Source organism: Jatropha curcas, chromosome 1, assembly GCF_041381405.1.
Source record: "Jatropha curcas cultivar XTBG-Jc1 chromosome 1, XTBG_Jcur_1.0, whole genome shotgun sequence".
NCBI lineage: Eukaryota > Viridiplantae > Streptophyta > Magnoliopsida > Malpighiales > Euphorbiaceae > Jatropha > Jatropha curcas.
The window spans coordinates 6,708,813-6,718,239 of record NC_143151.1 but is presented as its reverse complement, the minus strand read 5'-3'; the positions used below and the strand labels follow the sequence as shown (position 1 = coordinate 6,718,239).

General features: G+C 35.4%; 1 non-coding gene across 1 annotated transcript; it reads left to right on the top strand.

The window, feature by feature from the left end:
* Positions 1-1,775: 1,775 nt before the first annotated feature.
* LOC149498898 (small nucleolar RNA R71) lies at positions 1,776-1,882 on the top strand. The gene has a single exon (XR_016319217.1). It is a non-coding gene; the product is annotated as a small nucleolar RNA R71 (small nucleolar RNA).
* Positions 1,883-9,427: the final 7,545 nt, after the last annotated feature.

The window sequence follows — 9,427 nt, the reverse complement described above, 5'->3', positions numbered from 1 at the left end:
CTTGTAGATCTGAGATAGACCATCCTAATGCTTTCTTGTGCCTACGTAGAACCTGCAACAACCTTTCCTCTTGATCAAGCGTTAAGTGAGAAGAAATAATAACAGGAAAAGAATGGTTCTCACCTAGAAATGCATGTTTTAAATGAGGTGGAAGTTGTTTCAGTTCATGCTTAGGAAGTTCCTTTTCTTTTTCATTCAAGATGCTTGATTCATTAGTGTTATTTTCAACATGCAAAGTGGTTTCCACACATTCATCCACAACATCAATTCTAAAACAGTCTCCATGATCCATAGGGAGTTTACAAGATTTAAGTACATCAAACACAATCTCTTCCTGTCCAACTCTTAGAGTCAACTTACCCTCATAAACATCAATTAATGCTCTTGCAGTTGCAAGAAAAGGTCTTCCAAGGATTAGAGATCCTTCCCTGTCTTCATCAATATCAAGAATAACAAAATCAACAGGAAAGATGAATGTACCTACCTTTACAAGCACATCTTCTACAATCCCTATAGGGTATTTAATTGAACGATCTGCTAATTGCAAAGACATCCTTGTTGGTTTGAGCTCTCCCATACCTAGCATTTTAAAAACTTCATAGGACATAAGATTAATGCTAGCACCTAAATCTGCCAAAGCCTTTTCAAAGTCAAGATTACCAATGTTACAAGGGATAGAAAAACTTCCTGGATCTTTTAACTTTGGAGGCAGTTTGTTTTGAATAATTGCACTGCACTCCTCGGTTAACATTACCGTTCCTTGATCATCAATTTTCCGTTTCTTGCTCAAGATATCTTTTAGGAATTTAGCATAGCTAGGCATTTGAGCAAGAGCTTCAGCAAAAGGAATATTGATTTGAAGCTTCTTAAACACATCCAGAAACTTGAGGAAGCTCTTGTCATCTTGTGCTTTCTTTAATCTTTGTGGAAAGGGGACAGGGGGAACATAAGGTTTTACCTTTTCTTTTTCCTCTAAGTCAATGATAGGCACCTTTGGCTGTTCTTTTTCTTCTTTTTCTTTCCTTGGTGGTTCATCTATCTGTTTCCCGCTCCTCAAGGTGATAGCCTGCACTTGTTCCTTTGGATTCTTTTCAGTATTGCTAGGTAACGTACCTTGAGGTCGAGATGCCATCATGTTTGCGAACTGCCCAAACTGAATCTCCAAATTCCTGATTGCAGCTTGCTGGATTTTATGGTTTTCCCTGGTTTCATTCATGAATTCCATGTGTGACTTGGAGAGAGCAGTGAGGAGGTCATCATGAGATTTCTTTTCCGGAGGATGGAAACCAGGTGGTGCATTCAAGGCATTGTTAGGATTACCATAAGATAGGTTAGGATGATTCCTTAACCTGTTATCATATGAGTTTGAAAAAGGGTAATTCTTTCTTCCTTGATTCATCACATAGTTCACTTGCTCCAAAGTTGGTGGATTTAAAGGGTCCATGATGCATTCTCCAATTCCATGCTATCCATTGCACCTATCACAAACTTGCATAATCGAATTCACAGGATTAGTGGTTAACATGTCCAATTTCCTTACCATGTTATCTACTTTGGCATTGAGTGCTGTAATGGTGTCTATTTCATAGACTCCTGCGGTTCTTCTCCTTTCGGTATTGTTTTGGTAGTGGCTGTTGCTTGCCATCTCCTCTATCAACTCATATGCTTCATCAATACCTTTCTTTTCAAAGGATCCACCTGCAGCTGCATCTAAGGTAATTTTGATGTTAGGAGATAATGCATTATAGAAAGTTTGTACCTGTAACCACTTGGGCAAACTGTGATGTGGGCACTTTCTTAACAAGTCCTTGAATCTTTCCCAAGCTTCATACAAGCTCTCTTGATCATGATGAGCAAATGTCATTATCTCATTGCGCAGCTTGGTGGTTTTTGAGGATGGGAAGAATTTAGCTAGGAATTTTTGAGCTAATTCATCCCATGTGGTAAAGCTTCCAGCGGGACACGATTGTAACCATGATCTAGCTTTATCCCTAAGAGTGAATGGGAAAAGTCTTAATTTGATTGCATCTTCAGAAACACCGTTTTGTTTGAATGTGTCACAAATTTCCAAAAAATTGGTGATGTGAGCATTAGGATCTTCACTAGGCAACCCTCCATATTGGATCGAGGTAGAGAGCATTTGAATGATTGCGGGTTTAATCTCAAAGTTATTAGCTTCTACCCTAGGTCTAGTAATACTTGAGGTTGTCCCATTCAGATTAGGTGTTGTATAGTCCCTTAAGGTACGGACCGGATGTTGAAGTGGTGGTCCAACTATGTTCTCGTTTTCGATATCGTCAGCCATGTCTACCTGTTGTTCGATTTTTACTTCTTGTGTTTTTCTTGCAGCGTTGAGCCTTCGACGAGTTCGTTCAATTTCCGGATCAAAGATTAGAGGTTCAGTCCTCCTTGATCTTCTTTGCATAAAATACCTGGAACAGTTCTTAAAAGAAAATTAAATAAAAGAGTGTCTAAATTAACAATAGGGTAATTCGTATTGATATTGATACGCCAATCCCCGGCAACGGCGCAAAAAACTTGACAACGATTTTTCTTCGCAAGTGTACGAAATCGCAACAAGTAATATAGAGTAAGAAAGTATCGTATCCACAGGGATTGGTTATCAATTACCAAAATTATGTTAACCTATTATTATTTAGACGATGATAAAAGAAAATTGCTGTAAAGTAAAAAGAATTTAAAATAGAAACAGAGAAAATCAAACACAAAAATTTAGGTGAAAAGAAATCAGAGAAGTAAAATACTAGGGAATTTGATTTCACTTAATTCTATCCAGCTTATTCTATTAGTTCATTAATCAATTTTAATTGTTCAAGTAGGAGAAACAACCCTAAGTTTGCTAACAAGCTCTCCCGATGTATTGTTAGCTATTCTAATCCAAGTTAATTACCTACCTTAATAGTGAAATTAAACATGAATCAGATCATTAGGTTTTATGGTTGCTTTGTGAATTCACAACTTAATACTTTATTAACTTATGAAGACCCCCCTTGAGTCAAACCATATAGTTTCCACATCAAGTTATTATTCTCAAGTAAATTATTATCTTTTTCATATCAATAACCCTTCTCCCGAATGTAATTATTGAAATAAATCAATCCAGGGGAAAATTTCTGCCTGGAAGCCTTAAGCACAATAATAATTTATAACAAGAACAAAGAAAAATAAATCTAATATTATAAGCTGGAATCGAATTAAATTACATCAAATCCCTAGTATAAGAGTTTAGCTAGACATAGTAATTAAATTAAACTCCATCATACGTGAATCATTCATCATATTTAAAGACAATAATAAAGAAAGAAAACAAGATGAAGAGTTTAGAATAAAAACTGTATCCACAACTATGTTGCTGACTTCCTTGAATCTTAGCACAATTGTTTGAAGCTTGAAATCCTTGAGAAGAAGAAAATTATGTAAAGAATTGTACAAAAACGTGAGATCCAGATGATGCCTTGCTATGAGAAGTTCTTTTTCTTTATATAGAGGTCCTGAAGGTCAGTCTGACTCCTTTTTAGGAAATAGAATCCTTATTTAGTGCAAAGATCATGACTGTTTAGGTTCTTGATTTCTTCTTGATTAGGACTCCTTTTCCTCCTAGAATAGGTCCAGGTCTTGTTTAGTATGTTTAGGAAACTCCCTGAAGTCGGTCCATGTGAGTAGAATTTGTTTTGCGATTGAATTCACGCTGGTTCCGCCTGGTGATAGCACGGGCGTGCTATCTGGCACGGTCTGGGCGTGCTTTAATCTGGAAGTCTGGCTAGTGCAGCACGGGGCGTGCTACAGAGCACAGGCGGGGCGTGCTCTTCTCTGCCTCTCGAGTTGCGCTTCTCGCGCTCGCGCATTGGAGAGTCGCGCTCGCGTCTTCTGCTGGCAAGCTTTCTACCTCTCAAAGGTGCTGTCTCGCGCCCGCGCATACCAATATCGCGCTCGCGACTGATGCTTGCGCCCGCATATATGAATGTCGCGTTCGCATATATGGTCCAATTGCTTCTGACACTCAGATCTGCTTGTCGCGCCCGCGCATTTGAAAGTCACGCTCGCGACTTCAGCTCGCGTCCGTGCATATGGAAGGTGCGCTCGCGAGAGTTCTTGCAAATCTTCTGACTCTCTTTTCTGATTATCGCGCCCGCGCCTTTGAAAGTCGCGCTCGCGACTTGGCCATTTTTCTTTGTTGAGACTTGCTACTTGGGCGTGCCACTTAGCACGGCTAGGGCGTGCTTTAGCTAAGTGCCTTGCATTCTGAAGTTCTTTTCTGCGCCAAATTTCTGCAATTTTTTCTTAGATCAAGCGGATTAAAGATCAAGGAAGCTTTTGATCATAATTATGCTAAAAGTGATTTAAAATCAAATTCAAGTAATAAAAACTTACTAAAATTCTAACAAAAACTATATTAAAAACACTATAAAATTTATACTTATCAGTAATCAATAAGAGAAGGCACTAGTGTTGGGATCAATACAATTGAACAACATTATGAAACTCAAAATTTCATTTTCAACCTATTAAGGGATGCATCTTGAAGGGGGAGGAGTCCATTTATATCTATGCCGTCTGCCAAGCAACATAAACGTTCCGAAATCATAAGAACACCTACTTTCGTGGAGTAATGATGATTCCAGCCCATTAGTTTCTATGACTCTCCCTAGATCCTCAAAGGAATAGCTTATTCTAAGTCAATCACCTAGGTTCATGTGTGAATCAGTCTAACAAGGGACTTCACCTTCCAGCTCTTCATCCTCTCATTTCTTTTTATACAAATATGGAGCTTTATCATATTTATAAGCATTAAGCACACACACACAAGAATCAAGAAAACATCCATTTAGATTAAAAATAAGGAAAGATGATTACATAAATGTTGTCTAAATGGGATTTCACCCAACACTAGCTAAGGGAACTACTCACAAATCATTTTCAAATTACAAACCACAAGATTAGGAAGAAAAGATAACTCTAGAACCACCTCAATAAAAAAATAGAGAATAAACTCTTGTTCCTCTTACTAACTATGGAGTGAGTTCTTTTAGCAAGAGATGAAAGAGTTCCAAGTGGCTCTCTTTTTTAGGGTTTCCAAGTTTGTGCTTCTCTTAATCTGAGCTGCTCCCTAGCTTTCTTGATTCTCTCTGAATCTCATCTTTTTCTTTTATAGAGTAGGTGGTGATGTGAGGGCATTCCAGACATTCTCTGACCGAATCTTTCACTTTTAGTGCCACAGAGGAGATAATACTGTTGGTGCCACGGTTGTGCTTCATGTATTGGCTCTATAATTTGGCAAATACACGACCCGTCATTTGGGCGGACAAAAGGGAGGAGTTCTACAGTTGGAACCCAACTGAAATATACGGTCAGTGCCCTTGTACTAACTTTGATGTATATAGCTGTTTGACTGGCCGTATATTTTACACTGAGTATTCTGACTTGTTGGAGGAGAATATACGGCCAGTTGACTGGCCGTATATTTTACCAGAATGCTTTTAACTCTCAAGTGCATAAAGCACGACCAGTGGGCCAGTTGTGATTTTCATCACCAGATCTTGTAAAATGGTCTAAAATGATTGAAATGCCCCCTGCTTTAGGGTTTTCTCCCTCAAAAACGTGGGACCTGCACTATAAGACAAAACAAATGCAAAATATGCATAATGCATGTAAAAACTAGCTTTAATTTATTGAAAGTCCTTAAAATTGGACTAAACTAGAAAATTAAAGATATAAATATGTATGTATAAAATGCACACATTACCCAACTCCGACGTCATTTATGTTATAAAAGAAAAAAAAAACCAAAAAGGCTTATAAGGCATCTCTTAAGAAAAAATCATTGGCCTTGGACCCTACCATGGATTTGCAGTATTCTCTTGATAATTCCACTAAAGATTTCTCTATTTCTGACGAGGATATAACTCAAAGGGATTTAGTTCTAGCTGTGGGTCCCGTATATGTATGGTACAACCCAAGAGAGGGGGTGAATTGAGTTTTCTAAAAATAAAAATTTTAGCTTTAAAACAAAACTCAGAGTTCTAAATGCAACGGAAAAATTAATGAACTTGCGAAAATGAATTATGGATTAGAACTTCCTCACAATGTTCTATTCAGAAAAAAAATAGAAAGACTATGCATAGTGCAGCGATTAGTTAGAACTGCTTCACAATGTCTTATTCAATATCAGAACTGCTTTATGACGGAAAGCTATTGTAGTTAGAACTTCCTCATAAAGTTTAGCAAATCAGAAAAGACTGTGTGAGAGACAGTTATCGAAATCAGAACTACTTCACAAAACTTTAATCAAGTTTAGAAGACTGATTAAAAACCCAAATAGTGAAATATGCTGAATATAAAAGAACCGTTTAGAACTTGGTATACTCGCTTTTAGCAGAATTCCAGAGTTCTAATGTTCAGAGAAGATAAAACTTATTTCAATTTCAGAATATCAAAACCATTCACAACTTCAGCATTTCTAAAGTATAAACAGAAGTGTGAGTAAAATAGTATCAAGCAAAACTTCAAGAAATAAAAAGATCAACATAGTGATTTATAGTGGTTCAGTACTAACTCGCCTACATCCACTCCCCAAGAATCATCTTGAGATCCTCAACTATGTTATCTCTTTTCAAGGGTAAGAGACAAACTAACAGTACAAGGCAATAGATCAACATCTAGATCTACCCTTTTTCCCACTAGATTTTCTAAAGGTTCTAGTTAACCTCAACCCTTTCTGTTTTTGGCAGAGTACGGAAACTCAATTGAAGACATTAGAATCTCTCTCACGGAGAAGGTCGCTTGATAACCTCTTTCACAATAGCTTCTCACCTAAGCTATTACACAAATGTTTGTTAAATAAAAACCTATCTACTAAAGATTACAGAATCTAAATAGACAGACAGAAGTGCAAATATAAGCACAGAAAAAACAGTCTTTCAGATTAGAAAATTGTTTGAAAAACAGAACTGTTTTTCAAAAGAAGTTGTTAAAAATTTTCTTTTCTCTTTCAAAGATAAAACCCTAAAGTATAAAGATGAAAAGAAATAAGGGGGGTAGAGACTAAGTTTTGACTGATAAAAGATATGATTAATAGGTGAATACTCATAAAACGAAAACTCTTTCTTCCACATTTTTCAAGAATGAAAACGTCTTTTTATAGAGAGGTCTGTGACCCTCGTTTTTAGAAAGTGAATATTTCTGTTTCAAATCAGAATAATTGCTTTCCTTTTTTAGAAGATACAGAAATCTTAGTTACCAAAAAAAAATCAATCGTTTTATCCTTTTGGTAAGTACATAAGAGACGATCTTTCTTTCCTTTAAAATAAAGATTTTCGAAAGCAATTATTTGAAAAATATTTTTCGAAAAGATTCTACTTACTAAAACGAATTAAAATAAGATCTTTCTTCGTTTTAGGTAAGAAGATAAATCAAGATTCTTAGATCTTCAAAAATGTTTTGTTTCCGAAATTGAAATGTATTAGGTCTTTATTTGATTTATTCTTATTACCAAAATTGTTAGAGACAAGGTCTCTTTAATTTAGGTAATTCGAATATTTTGAATCTTTTAAGAGAAATCGAAAAACAATTTTTTAACGAAAAGATTTATTTTTGAAGAATCTATTTTTTGAAAAATAATTCTGATGAGAGAAAAATTAGTTTTTGTGCTTATAATTGAATTTTCTCTCATCCTACAATGAATCCTAAAAGTCTAACCACTAGGGTCTTCGGATGTCTTCATAACCTTTGGATTTGTAGGACTTGCTTTGTTGGTTCATTACTTTCCATATATATTCTGCATAAAATATTATTAGCACAAATAATATAATTTTTAAATTTATTTGTTTTGTTTTAATCATCAAAATTCCAAGATTAGAATTTGACCCTTGAGCCAACAATCTCCCTCTTTTTAATGATGACAAAACCAATAAATTTAGCAAACATAAAACATGTGCTCCCCCTAAAATTTTATGCAAAAAGAATATAAATTCTAAGTATGCCAAATGATCTTATTATGAAGCGAATTTAGAACATGTATTATGCTCCCCCTGAATAGATGCAATAAAAGTATTTATGAAATTTAGAGCTAGGGAAACATTTTAGAAACTGATTTAGAACTAGCAAAAATAGACAAGATATTCTAAGTTCTAATAATTAGAGCATATGGTCAGAGCATAAAAATAAAATAGAAACTGATATTAGGAATAAAATAAAAGATCTTAAGTCTAACCTGCAGAGCAGACGTTAGAATAAGGATTTAAGTTCTAAAACATTCAGTTCATCATGGAAAAAAAATATATATATAGCTCACCAAAATAGAATATATATATATATATATATATAACACAGATTAGAGAATAGTAAGCGATGAGATATAAGCACTAAGATTACCACACATCAGCAGAGTACATACTTAATCATCAAAATATCCTGTGTTCTCCCCCTTTTTATCATCATACAAAAGGGTTAGTAAAGATCAGAGCATAGTAAAAAGAAATAAACATAATTCAAACGATATAACCTACAGGGATAAAGCAAATATATATATATATATATATATATATATATATATATATATATATTGTTCATAACACAAAAATCAGAGAGGCTTGGGGTCAGTTCTAAGTCTCTTAGAACGTCTTAGATTTTGAGCAGAAGCGGTTTCAGTAGAGCTTTCTGGTCATTTAGAAGAAGGGTGCAATGGAGGCTTTCTTCCATGAGCCTTATGTTTACCCGCAGTGTGCTTTACTTTCTTTGGTTTCTCTGAGGCAGGAGTGTAGAGTGTTCCCTTAACTTTCAGAGTAGCTAGCTTCCTTTCATTAACATCTTTCATTCTTTCCAAGGACTCAATGAGAGACTGATTATGGTCAATCATAGTCTTGCAATGTTTTATTGCCTCATCAAGCTCCTTATTATGCTCTTCTATAAGCTCTTTTTCCATTCTTCCTAGCATAGCTTCTCTACACCGTTGAGCTGATAAGAACTCAGATTCTTTTTTAGTTTTGACCTCAGTTGACCTGTCTTCATCACTCAATTTCAATTTTTCTGTCTCAGCATCACTAGTTTCTTCTATTTTCTTTCCTTTCTCTACCTTTTCAGACTCCTTTTTCTCTTCTGTTTCTTCCCCTTTTTCTGATTCCGCTTCCTTCTCAGCTATTTTCTCTTTTTCTGTCTCTTCCTTCTTTTCCTATTCTAATTTCTTTTCTTTCTCCTCTTCTTTCATTTTCTCTTTCTTTTCTTCCTTCTCTGTTTCTCCCAATTTAGCTTTTCCTTTTTCTTCTCTCTCCTTCTTTTTCTCAGCCTCTTCTTTTTCTTTCTTTTCTTTCTTAGCTTCTTCTTTTTCTATCTTTTCTTTCTCAGCTTCTTCTTTTTCTTTCTTCATCTTTCATTTTTAACGACCCACTATCTAGCTTTGAAACATTGCAAC